Source organism: Triticum aestivum, chromosome 2A, assembly GCF_018294505.1.
Source record: "Triticum aestivum cultivar Chinese Spring chromosome 2A, IWGSC CS RefSeq v2.1, whole genome shotgun sequence".
NCBI lineage: Eukaryota > Viridiplantae > Streptophyta > Magnoliopsida > Poales > Poaceae > Triticum > Triticum aestivum.
Window position 1 is genome coordinate 310,970,053 of NC_057797.1, and position 12,987 is coordinate 310,983,039.

A 12,987-nucleotide genomic window follows, 5' to 3' on the forward strand; every position below is an offset into this window, starting at 1 on the left:
CCAGACTTAGTGAAAACTACTAAGTCCCTGAAAACAGATTTACCGGGTGCCTCACTTTGCAAGCTTGCACAAGTCATCACACACATCCTAAAAATGCATGGGTTGCACCTCTGGAAATAAGACAAAATCCTTAACAAAACATATGAAGGACTCACAGGCATAGCATGCACACAATAATCATGGCAAAAATGACAAAAGTCTAAGATGAACTAGCAGATCTGACAATTAACTCACGGAGCCTCCTTCTAACAGCATTTTGGGCATCAAGATGAGCTCAAATGAAAATGATGCAATGGAATGAAATGATGTACTCGTCAAGGTGAACATTTTGATATACTATATGCTCAAATCGGAGCTACGGATGCAAAGTTACAGGGCCTCGAACAGGAGCATATGAAGTGAAAATTCCTGGGACAGCAAAAAAAATCAACCTCTCGGATTAGATCTAGGGTTTCGCACGGAAACCGAGGCGCGGCCGGCACTGTTCACCGAAGCTCTCCGGCGAGGAAGCAGGGCTCCGGCGAGGAGGGAGTCGGCGCCGGCGAGGGCTGCCGGACGGTGGGGTTGGCGGCGGCCGGAGCAGGGCCCGCCGGCGACGGGCTTGGCGGCGGGGCGGCGAGCTTGGCGAGGCGGGGTCCGGCGCGTGGCGGCGAGGCGCCCGGCGAGTCGGCGGCGAGAGGAGGCGGCGTCGGCGCCGGAGAAGAAGGGCGGCGCGGGCGGCGGAGGATGACCCGAGCGGCGGCGTGGCTACGGGCCTCGGGGGCCCGACTCGGGCCTCCCGGGCCGCGGCGGCGGCGGAGTGGCGAGGGCCACGTGGCAACACCCGGTTGGGCGCGGGCGGCGGCGGACGCTGTCCGGCCGGGGGCGGACACGTCCGTCGGTGCGGGGATCTGTTTTTTTTAGACTAGGGTTTCGGGGAGGAAGAAGAGATCCGAAAACGGGGGGCTATTTATAGGCATAAGTGGAGCTAGGAGAGTCCAAATGAGGTGCGGTTTTCGGCCACGCGATCGTGACCGAACGCTCTAGGACATGGAGCAGAGCTTGGTGGGTTTTGGGCCAAATTGGAGGGGTGTTGCGCTGCAACACACGCGAGGCCTTTTCGGTCCCTCGGTTAACCGTTGGAGTATCAAACGAAGTCCAAATGATACGAAACTTGACAGGCGGTCTACCGGTGGTAAACCAAGGCCGCTTGGCAAGTCTCGGTCCAATCCGGAAATGTTTAATCCCCACACATGAAAGAAAGCTAGAAATGGCCACCGGAGGAGAACAAAGCGCCGGAATGCAAAACGGACAACGGGGAAAATGTTCGGATGCATGAGACGAACACGTATGCAAATGCAATGCACATGATGACATGATATGAGATGCATGACAACGACAACAACACACGGAGACAAAAACCCGAACCCGAGAAAATAAAATAACTTAACGCCGGAAACGGCAAGAGTTGGAGTACAAATAGGGAAAGTTACATCCGGGGTGTTACACCACGGCGGAACGGGCGGCGCGTGCGGCAGGTACAGGCGCGACCGGGATGGCCCCAAGTCGCAGTGAGCGTGGTGGGCGCAGGGAGAGGGAGGGAGCAAGACTCACGGTGGGGTGCAGGGTTCGGGGCAGCAGGGGTCGGGGTGGTGGTCGGAGACGATGGCGTCGACGTAGACGAGGCAGACCGGCGAGGGAGCGCTCCGGGGAGACCGTCCGGCGAGGAGCTTCGGCGGCGGCGACATTCGGTCGCGAGGCGGCGGTTGGCACCGCGAGCCCCAATCCGATCTGGATCGGGGGGAAGGGGGCGCGTCGTGGGGAGGGGAGTGGGGGAGTGATTGGGTTAGGTTACGGGAGGGAGAGGATAAGGGGTAGTGGGGGGGAGTGGCCGGCTGGGCCAGTCGGCTGGGCCTTTGCCCAGTTGGGCTGGCTAGCTGAGCCACAGATGGCCCAGGTGGGGGGGGGTCTGCCTCTTTTTTTGTTAGATTTGTCTTTTCCTTTTATTTATTTCACTTTTCCGTTTTATTTCATTTTAATATATTTAGACATTTTCTAAGAGGGGGTTTGTTGCACAATAATTACCTAGGCATTTAACTGCACACTCCGAACATTTTAGTTTAATATTTTGAAAACTTTTATCGTTTATCTTGAATTTGAATTTTCAATTCGAACGGGGTTGAATCATCGCGAGATTAACAACGGTAATCGTGGTGATGTGGCATTGTTAGCAAAGATTACTGTAGCTTAAATATCCGGGCATCACAATTCTCCTCCACTACAAGAAATCTCGTCCCGAGATTTAAGAGGGGAAAGGAGGGGGAAGGGATTTGGTTACGAAATTCTAACGAGCATCCTCAATCTTGGTTGCTCTTCCTGAAGCAGTCGATCCATTATGTTGATGCCTTCATTTCTCTGCTTTAGGTCATCATGGTGAAGTCATCCTTTTCTTCGGGAACTCCAACGTACTTACGAATAGGAAAGGGGCAGCCCGACATCGATAGAATTTTATCAGGGGAAATCATCTGGGGGTTACCCCATGAATGATCACATGAGTAACTCTCGAATAGATACTTAAGAAAATATCGGGAGTAAAGTAAGAAGGTAACATGAGAAGATTCCAATGGGCAGGCAATTGTTCGATGGCCTAATCATAAAGTGAAAGGGGTTCAGAGCAATGAGAATAAGTATTACGGCTGATACCAGATTTGATGATCTCATCGGAAGGTGGCTCGTGAATTACACACAAGGCCACGCACGAGGAATAACTTTGGGAACATGGGGTGTACATGAGAGCCAGGTTTCGATCCTGTGGAACTTTGGGTTATGGGCCCACCATGTGGTTAAAAGTAGGAAGGGGACTGACATCTTGCACGGTCATGATAGCAAGACATGTCAGAGGGTAGCCTGTCGATTATGTCGGCAACAACGTCGGTACCAAGGGTGAGGGACGAAGAGAACCATTTTCCTGCTCGTTGACACGAGGCGGACCAATAGGCAAAGTTCTCGTCCATCGGTGGTTACCGGAATGCTATCAACAAAAGCAACAGGGTCTTACTGACACAGTTGTACACCAAGGTGTACGAGAAGAACATTACTACTTAGATCATATAGGTCATCAGAAGGGGTAAACAAAACAATGGAAAGGAAAAGGTGATCTTCATATTAAACATAACAATGGAAATAAAAATGTGTTTAAACACAAATTTTAGGGGGTATATCCTTCCCAAGGACAAACAGAGCATGATAGCCATGACAGGATATAACGTAGAAAACCCTCTAGGAAAAGGGGAGAGAAATTTCATGACATTACCCATACAACGGTGTTTGGATAATTGATAACGATTACTTAGCATTGTGCTTAAAATGTTCTTATTGATAATCGGAGTACCACATATTGCTTTGAGATAGCATTGACATGGTCTTCAGGCAAAGGTTAGACTTTGGAAACACAAAGGATCCATCAGGAATAACTTGTAGAATAAGTCTTACGATTTCCTCATGGTAGAATGGATAACCTTGCCGAAAAGGAATCTATAACCATAGGGCCTCCGGCCAGGTGTGCTAAGCACGACATCCTTGATATAAAAGATGGTAATACTCCAAGGTAAAGAAGAACAAATGTTGGGTAGCAAGGAACTCAAGGTACAACACAGAACACGAACAAGTTTGTGTTGGAGGGAAGGCAATAAAGTTGTCAATGATAACACAATTCATCGAGGGGCAAGAATGATATTTCTCATCATGACTTCGATTGATATTCTAGAAGAGCTCATAAGATTGATGATGATCACGACACAATTGTTGAGAGATTTCATGAAGATGGAATCCATAGGCGATGACATCAAGTCAAAAGAATGATGAAGCGAAAGGTTATTGGAACCACGGGTACGGCACAAACTCGAAACCAAGCTTGCGGTTTAAAGAGAAATGATATGATGAGGAAAATTGACGTAAGCTTAGCTCATCATCGAAAATTGTGCTCCGGGAAGAAGGACGAGGTAGCACAGTTAAGAGTAACACGATAAGGAATAGCCGAGCAGGCTAGGGATGACGTGATCGAGTTCAAACTCGTAAGTGATGAAGGTTACAAAGAGTTGTTTAACCGCGGTGCGGACTTGAGTCAGTTATTGGTGTCTTTGAGTGTTAACTAACTCAGAGCCCATGAAAAATTGGAATCAACGAGAATGTAGCACTTGATGAAGATCTCATAAGAAGTTATGCAGTCCCGTGATAATCTTGAGATACCAGGGGGTAATACTCGATGACAAATCAAAGTAGAGGTTGGACTGGGGGTATTACTCTGCAGAAGACAAGTACTTAAACTTGCCCGTGTAATGGGGTCAAAGGAGAACATATGGTCGAAACCATGATTGAAAAAGGCCGGATCCCAGATATAAGAACTTATACCAAGGGGAAAATTTAATTTAAGAGCAGCTTTAATGATAAGATCTACATCGTGTCCATGGGCATGAACACAAAGTTCAAGGTCGACTCCCACTTCTTCAATGCATAACCTTTCATTCACTGCTCTAGTTAAAAATGATTTCAGTGTCAAAACCTACCTGGTGAATTACCAGAGGAGTATGACCCGTGAAAACTTTCGGGTTCACACAGATTAAGAAAGGCATAGGTTCAACCTGTCAGGGTATCATGGAGTCATATACCACAAGCTCCAATCGTAAATAACACAAGCTCGAAAGTAGAGCATGGTTGACAAGGCAGAGGATACAACTTACCAAAGGTATTATATAACGGTGGAAAGGCTCACAAGGTTATTGAATATGATGTCGGATGAAATCGAACAATGGATCTGACGATCCACAACGGAGCTGATGTGAGTATCGGTACTTTACCAGAAGAAGAAAGAATGCAAGGGGATCAGCCGATAGAAACAACTAACTAACTGAAAGCTCAATGTAAGGAAATTTTATGATTTCCAAATCAAGGGATCAGAAGCAATCGTTCTGATCAAAAATGAATAAGCTCAATAGACTTAGAAGCACAAACGATCAAGGCATTGATTGGTCAAGAACCAGCTCATATCCAAATGATGTCTGAGCCAGAAGGATGAATCCTAGGATTCGACTGAGGAATGCAGGAATCCTCAACATATTGAATCAACAGACTTAAAATGATAAAGACAAGGGAGGCCAATAAGATTAAGAAACTTATGGGATTATCCATAATTCAAGCAAGCGAGAATTTCAAGAGCAATAGGCTGCTCGGGATTTTCGGAAGATCGAATGATATTTTGAAAACTTTGGCGAAACACATGAACAACTCGGACTGAGCGGATACTCGATAAGTGCGAGAATTATCCGTAGGGGTATTCAGCTGACAGAGAACAGCAAGGCAGTAAGCTCAAAAGATTCTCAGAATAACAGAGAGAATTTTAAGGTATCTCGTAATAACAAGATCAGCTGGGAAGCATCGTATGATAGGCGAGTATACGTGGTTATCCACAAGGGTTTATCGGTGGAAGGGAATTGCAAAAGCGACGCCATAAAGTCTCAAGAGAACATCAGAGAGTATCTTCGGATTCTTCTGGTGCAGCAGACGATCATCTGTAATAAGGGGCTCTCCGGGAGAAAGCATTATCGAGAACCTAGAGTCAGAGTTAGTAAAATCGTTTAACCCGAATAAAAGAGATGTCAGAGTCCCAGAGTATAGGTTGAGGAATAAAAGATCCTACTACCACCCAATGGCGACGTGTGCCCGTAAGACACACATCCATGTTAGTAAAAGTGTTTTAATGTCTAGACTCAACTTCGGCCAAGGAGTTGAAAAGGGGATTCCTACAGGTAGTCGGCTCTGATACCAACTTGTGACGCCCCCGATTTAATCGTACACTAATCATACATGCAAACATGTACGATCAAGATCAGGGACTCACGGGAAGATATCACAACACAACTCTACAAATAAAATAAGTCATACAAGCATCATATTACAAGCCAGGGGCCTCGAGGGCTCGAATACAAGAGCTCGATCATAGACGAGTCAGCGGAAGCAACAATATCTGAGTACAGACATAAGTTAAACAAGTTTGCCTTAAGAAGGTTAGCACAAACTGGGATATAGATCGGAAGAGGCGCAGGCCTCCTGCCTGGGATCCTCCTAACTACTCCTGGTCGTCGTTAGCGGGCATCACGTAGTAGTAGGCACCTCTGGTGTAGTAGGAGTCGCCGTCGACGATGGCGTCTGGAACCTGGGCTCCAACATCTGGTTGCGACAACCACGTAGAAGGGATAGGGGGAAAAGTGGGAGAAAGCAACCGTGAGTACTCATCCAAAGTACTCGCAAGCAAGGAGCTACACTACATATGCATGGGTAAATGTGTAAAGGGCCATATCGGTGGACTGAACTGCAGAAAGCCAGAATAAGAGGGGGATAGCTAATCCTGTCGAAGACTACACTTCTGGCCACCTCCATCTTGCAGCATGTAGAAGGGAGTAGACTGAAGTCCTCCAAGTAGCATCGCATAGCATAACCCTAATCGATGATCCTCCCCTCGTCGCCCTGTGAGAGAGCGATCACCGGTTGTATCTGGCACTTGGAAGGGTGTGTTTTATTAAGTATCCGGTTCTAGTTGTCATAAGGTCAAGGTACAACTCCAAGTCGTCCTGTTACCGAAGATCACGGCTATTCAAATAGATTAACTTCCCTGCAGGGGTGCACCACATAACCCAACACGCTCGATCCCATTTGGCCGGACACACTTTTCTGGGTCATGCCCGGCCTCGGAAGATCAATACGTCGCAGCCCTACCTAGGCACAACAGAGAGGTCAGCACGCCGGTCTAAATCCTATGGCGCAGGGGTCTGGGCATGTCTCCCTTTGCACACCTGCATGTTGTGAATGCGGCCGGAAGCAGAACTAGCCCCTTAATACAAGAGCAGGCTTACGGTCCAATCCGGCGCGCGCCACTCAGTCGGTGACGTCACGAAGGCTTCGGCTGATACCACGACGTCGAGTGCCCATAACTGTCCCCGTGTAGATGGTTAGTGCGTGTAAGCCAGTGGCCAGACTCAGATCAAATACCAAGATCTTGTTAAACGTGTTATCTTGAAGACACCGCGAACGCCGACCAGGGCCAGGCCCACCTCTCTCCTAGGTGGTCTCAACCTGCCCTGTCGCTTTGCCACAAAGTAACAGTCGAGGGCCATCGGGAACCCAGGCCCACCTCTACCAGGATGGAGCCACCTGCCCCTCCAGCCCCCAACTCCAAACAGTACCACAGGTAGTGTAACAGTGCAAAGTATATAGTATATGCCCGTGATCACCTCACGAAGTGATCACGGCCCAGTAGTATAGCATGGCAGACGGACAAGAGTGTAGGGCCACTGATGATAATCTAGCATCCTATACTAAGCATTAGGATTGTAGGTAAAGGTAACTACAGTAGTAGCAAGGACAGGCTATGCATCAGGATAGGATTAACGGAAAGCAGTAACATGCTACACTACTCTAATGCAAGCAGTATAGAGAAGAGTAGGCGATCTCTGGTGATCAAGGGGGGGCTTGCCTGGTTGCTCTGGCAAGAGAGAGGGGTCATCAACACCGTAGTCGTACTGGGTAGCAGCGGCGTCGGTCTTGGTGTCTAGCGAGAGAAGAGGGGGGAGAAACAATAAATACAATGCAAACAAATGCATGACGATGCATGACATGACAAAGCGTGATGCTAGGTGTGCCCTAACGCGGTACGAGGTGGTACCGGTGAAGGGGGGGAACATCCGGGAAATTATCCCCGGTGTTTCGCGTTTCCGGGCAGAGGAGCCGGAGGGGGAAGGTTGTGTGTTCGCTATGCTAGGGATGCGTGGCGAACGAACTGGCTGCGTATCCGGATTCGTCTCGTCGTTCTGAGCAACTTTCATGTTGAAAATAATTTAATCCGAGTTACGGATTAAAAGATATGATTTTCTAAAGATTTTTTTAATTTCTGGAATTTAATTAATTATTTAAATTAATTTGAAAATGGATTTATGACATCAGCATGATGTCATGCTGACGTCAGCAATCAACAGGGGTTGACTGGTCAACCTGACCAGTGGGTCCCACTGGTCAGTGACACATTTTAATTAAACAGTTTAATTAAACTAATCAAAATTAATTAGGGGGGTGGGCCCCAGTGTCATACTAATTAATTAGCTAATTAACAGTAGTTAATTAGGTTAATTAATCATTAGGTTAATTAATCTTAATTGGTTAATTTAATCAGAATTAATTAAGTTAATTAATTAGTTAATTAATTAATTATTTTTATTATTTATTATCATATTTTATTTTCTTTAAATTCCTTTTCTCTTCTTTTTATTAAAACGTTCTGGGGCCGTGGGGCCCCCGTGTCATAGGGCCATGGGGCCTTAGCGGGGCGGGCTACCGGTTGCGGGCGCACCCGAGCGGGCACAGGGCACGGGCGCCACCCGAATGGGCACTGCAGGCTCCCGACCACTTGCGTCGGCGAGGGCACGGCGGAGGCTGGCGAGGCTGTCGACGGAGGGTGTCGGGGCGCCAGCGGCGATGCAGGGCTAGGCGCGCGGCGAGGCGAGGGATGCAGGGGCGGAGCGGGCTCGGCGGCAGGTGCAGGCGAAGCTGCAGCGGGGCTCAGGGGGCGCGAGACGCGGCGGGAGGAGGGCAAAGCCCTGGTGCGTCCAGGGAGGGTGCGGTCAGCGCAGACGAGCGCGAAGTGCTGGAGGCGAGGACAGTGGCAGGGAAGCGGCGACCGGAGCGGGTGGCGAGGGGAAGGGCGTCACGCATCGATGGAGGCGAGGCGGCTGGCCATGCCGGTCGAGGCGAGGAGGAAGAGGCCACGGCGGAACGGGCGGCACGTGCGGCAGGTACAGGTGCGACCGGGATGGCCCCAGGTCGCAGTGAGCGCGGTGGGCGCAGGGAGAGGGAGGGAGCAAGGCTCACGGCGGGGTGCAGGGTTCGGGGCAGCGGGGGTCGGGGTGGTGGTCGGAGACGATGGCGTCGACGTAGACGAGGCAGACCGGCGAGGGAGCACTCCGGGGAGGCCGTCCGCCGAGGAGCTTCGGGGGCGGCGACGTTCGGTCGCGAGGCAGCGGGTGGTGCCGCGAGCCCGATCCGATCTAGATCGGGGGGAAGGGGGCGCGTCGTGGGGAGGGGAGTGGGGGAGTGATTGGGTTAGGTTACGGGAGAGAGAGGATAAGGGGTAGTGGGGGGAGTGGCCGACTGGGCCAGTTGGTTGGGCCTTTGCCTAGTTGGGTTGGCTAGCTGAGCCACAGATGGCCTAGTGGGGGGGTCTGCCTCTTTTTTTGTTAGATTTGTATTTTCCTTTTATTTATTTCACTTTTCCATCTTATTTCATTTTAATATATTTAGACATTTTCTAAAAGGGGGTATGTTGCACAATAATTACCTAGGCATTTAACTGCACACTCCGGACATTTTAGTTTAATATTTTGAAAACTTTTATCCTTTATCTTGAATTTGAATTTTGAATTCGAACGGGGTTGAATCATCGCGAGATTAACAACGGTAATTGTGGTGATGTGGCAATGTTAGCAAAGATTACTGAAGCTTAAATATCCGGGCATCACGGTCATGTTAATTGACCATGACAAACCTACGAACTATGAGGAAGCGATGATGAGCCCAGATTCCGCGAAATGGCTTGAGGCCATGAAATCTGAGATGGGATCCATGTATGAGAACAAAGTGTGGACTTTGGTTGACTTGCCCGATGATCAGCAAGCCATAGAAAATAAATGGATTTTAAAGAGGAAGGCGGACGCTGATAGTAGTGTTACTATCTACAAAGCTAGACTTGTCGAAAAAGGTTTTGACAAAGTTGAAGGTGTTGACTACGATGAGATTTTTCTCACTCGTAGCGATGCTTAAGTCTGTCCGAATCATGTTAGCGAATTGCCACATTTTATGAAATCTGGCAAATGGATGTCAAAACTACATTCCTTAATTTATTTTTTAAAAAAGAGTTGTATATGATGCAACCAGAAGGTTTTGTCGATCCTAAAGGTGCTAACAAAATGTGCAAGCTCCAGCGATCCATCTATGGACTCGTGCAAGCATCTCAGAGTTGGAATATACACTTTGATGAGTTGATCAAAGCATATAGTTTTATATAGACTTGTGGTGAAGCCTATATTTACAAGAAAGTGAGTGGGAGCACTACAACATTTCTGTTAAATATATGTGAATGACATATTGTTGATCGGAAATAATGTAGAATTCTCTGGAAAGCATAAAGGAGTATTTGGTAGGAGTTTTTCAAATAAAGACCTCGGTGAAGCTACTTGCATATTGAGTATGAAGATCTATAGAGATAGATCAAGATGCTTGATAAGTTTTTTTCAATGAGTACATACCTTGATAAGATTTTGAAGTAGTTCAAAATGGAACAGTCAAAGAAAGAGTTCTTACCTGTGTTGCAAGGTGTGAAATTGAGTAAGACACAAAGCCCGACCACGGCAGAAGATAGAAAGAGAATGAAAGTCATTCCCTATGCCTCAGCCATAGTTTCTATAAAGTATGTCATGCTGTGTACCAGATCTATTGTATACCCTACACTGAGTTTAGCAAGGGAGTACAATAGTGATCTAGGAGTAAATCATTAGACAGCGGTCAAAATTATCCTTAATGGAATAAGTATATGTTTCTCGATTATGGAGGTGACAAAAGGTTTGTCGTAAAGGGTTACATCGATGCAAATTTTGACACTTATCCAGATGACTCTAAGTCTCAATCTGGATACATTTTGAAAGTGGGAGCAATTAGCTAGAGTAGCTCCGTGCAGAGCATTGTTGACATAGACATTTGCAAAATACATACAGATCTGAATGTGGCAGACCCGTAGACTAAACTTCTCTCACAAGCGAAACATGATCACACCTTAGTACTTTTGGGTGTTAATCACATAGCGATGTGAACTAGATTATTGACTCTAGTAAACCCTTTGGGTGTTGGTCACATGACGATGTGAACTATGGGTGTTAATCACATGATGATGTGAACTATTGGTGTTAAATCACATGGCGATGTGAACTAGATTATTGACTCTAGTGCAAGTGGAAGACTGAAGGAAATATGCCCTAAAGGCAATAATAAAATTATTATTTATTTCCTTATTTCATGATTAATGTTTATTAGTCATGCTAGAATTGTATTAACCGGAAACATAATACATGTGTGAATACATAGACAAACATAGTATCACTAGTATGCCTCTACTTGACTAGCTCGTTAATCAAACATGGTTAAGTTTCCTAACCATAGACATGAGTTGTCATTTGATTAACGGGATCACATCATTAGGAGAATGACGTGATTGACTCGACCCATTCTGTTAGCTTAGCACTTGATCATTTAGTATGTTGCTATTGCTTTCTTCATGACTTATACATGTTCCTATGACTATGAGATTATGAAACTCCCGTTTACAGGAGGAACACTTTATGTGCTACCAAACGTCACAACGTAATTGGGTGATTATGAAGGTGCTCTATAGGTGTCTCCGAAGGTACTTGTTGAGTTGGCGTATTTCAAGATTAGGATTTCTCACACCGATCGTCGGAGAGGTATCTCTGGGCCCACCCGGTAATACACATCACTATAAGCCTTGTAAGCATTGTAACTAATGAGTTAGTTGCGGGATGATGTATTACGGAACAAGAAAGAGACTTGCCGGTAACAAGATTGAACTAGGTATTGAGATATTGACGATCGAATCTCGGGCAAGTAACATACTGATGACAAAGGGAACAATGTATGTTGTTATGCAGTTTGGCCGATAAAGATCTTCGTAGAATATGTAGGAGCCAATATGAGCAGTCAGGTTCCTCTATTGGTTATTGACCGGAGACGTGTCTCGGTCATGTCTACATAGTTCTCGAACCCGTAGGGTCCGCATGCTTAACGTTTGGTGATGATTTATATTATGAGTTTATGTGTTTTGATGTACCGAAGGTAGTTCGGAGTCCCGGATAAGATCGGGGACATGACGAGGAGTCTCGAAATGGTCGATACGTAAAGTCGATATATTGGACGACTATAATCGGACATCGGAAAGGTTCCGAGTGATTCGGGTTTTTTCGGAGTATCGGAGAGTTACGGGAATTCACCGAGGACTATATGGGCCAAGATTGCCCTTAGTGGAGAAGAGGAGGGGCGGCTAGGGCAGACCGCGCGCCCTTCCCCCTCTAGTCTGAATTGGACAAGGAGGGGGGGCAGCGCCCCCCTTTCCTTCCTTTCTCTATTTCCCTTCCTTTCCCCCTCCTACTCCAACTAGGAAAAGAGGGAGTCCTACTCCCGGTGGGAGTAGGACTCCTCCCTGGCACGCCCTCCCCTGGCCAGTCGCCTCCTCCCCCCTGGTCCTTTATATACGGGGGCAGGGGGGCACCTCTAGACACAACAATTGATCTCTTGATCTCTTAGCCGTGTGCGGTGCCCCCTCCACCATATTCCACCACGATCATATCGTAGCGGTGCTTAGGCGAAGCCCTGAGTCGGTAGCAACATGATCACCGTCACCATGGTGTCATGCTGACGGAACTCTCCCGTGAAGATCTGCTGGATCGGAGTTCGCGGGACGTCATCGAGCTGAACGTGTGCTGAACTCGGAGGTGCCGTACGTTCGGTACTTGGATCGATCGGATCGTGAAGACGTATGACTACATCATCCGCGTTGTGCTAACGCTTCCGCTTTCGGGCTACGAGGGTATGTAGACAGCACTCTCCCCTCTCGTTGCTATGCATCACCATGATCCTGTGTGTGCGTAGGATTTTTTTTTTTGAAATTACTACGTTCCCCAACAAAACCCGTCTCAAACGGCTAGGCAGGCCGCCTGGTCACCGCCCGTTCACGATTTTTCATCCAGATGGGCCTCTCAAACGGCCCTCAAATGCCCACCCTGACCGACACCCCAATATCCAGCCCAAATATGGGGCAAATATGGGGGCGTCCGGGCACATCCACTATGTCGGCCTGATGGCGTGGCCCCAGCCAGAAACGCCAGGAAACCCGGCGGT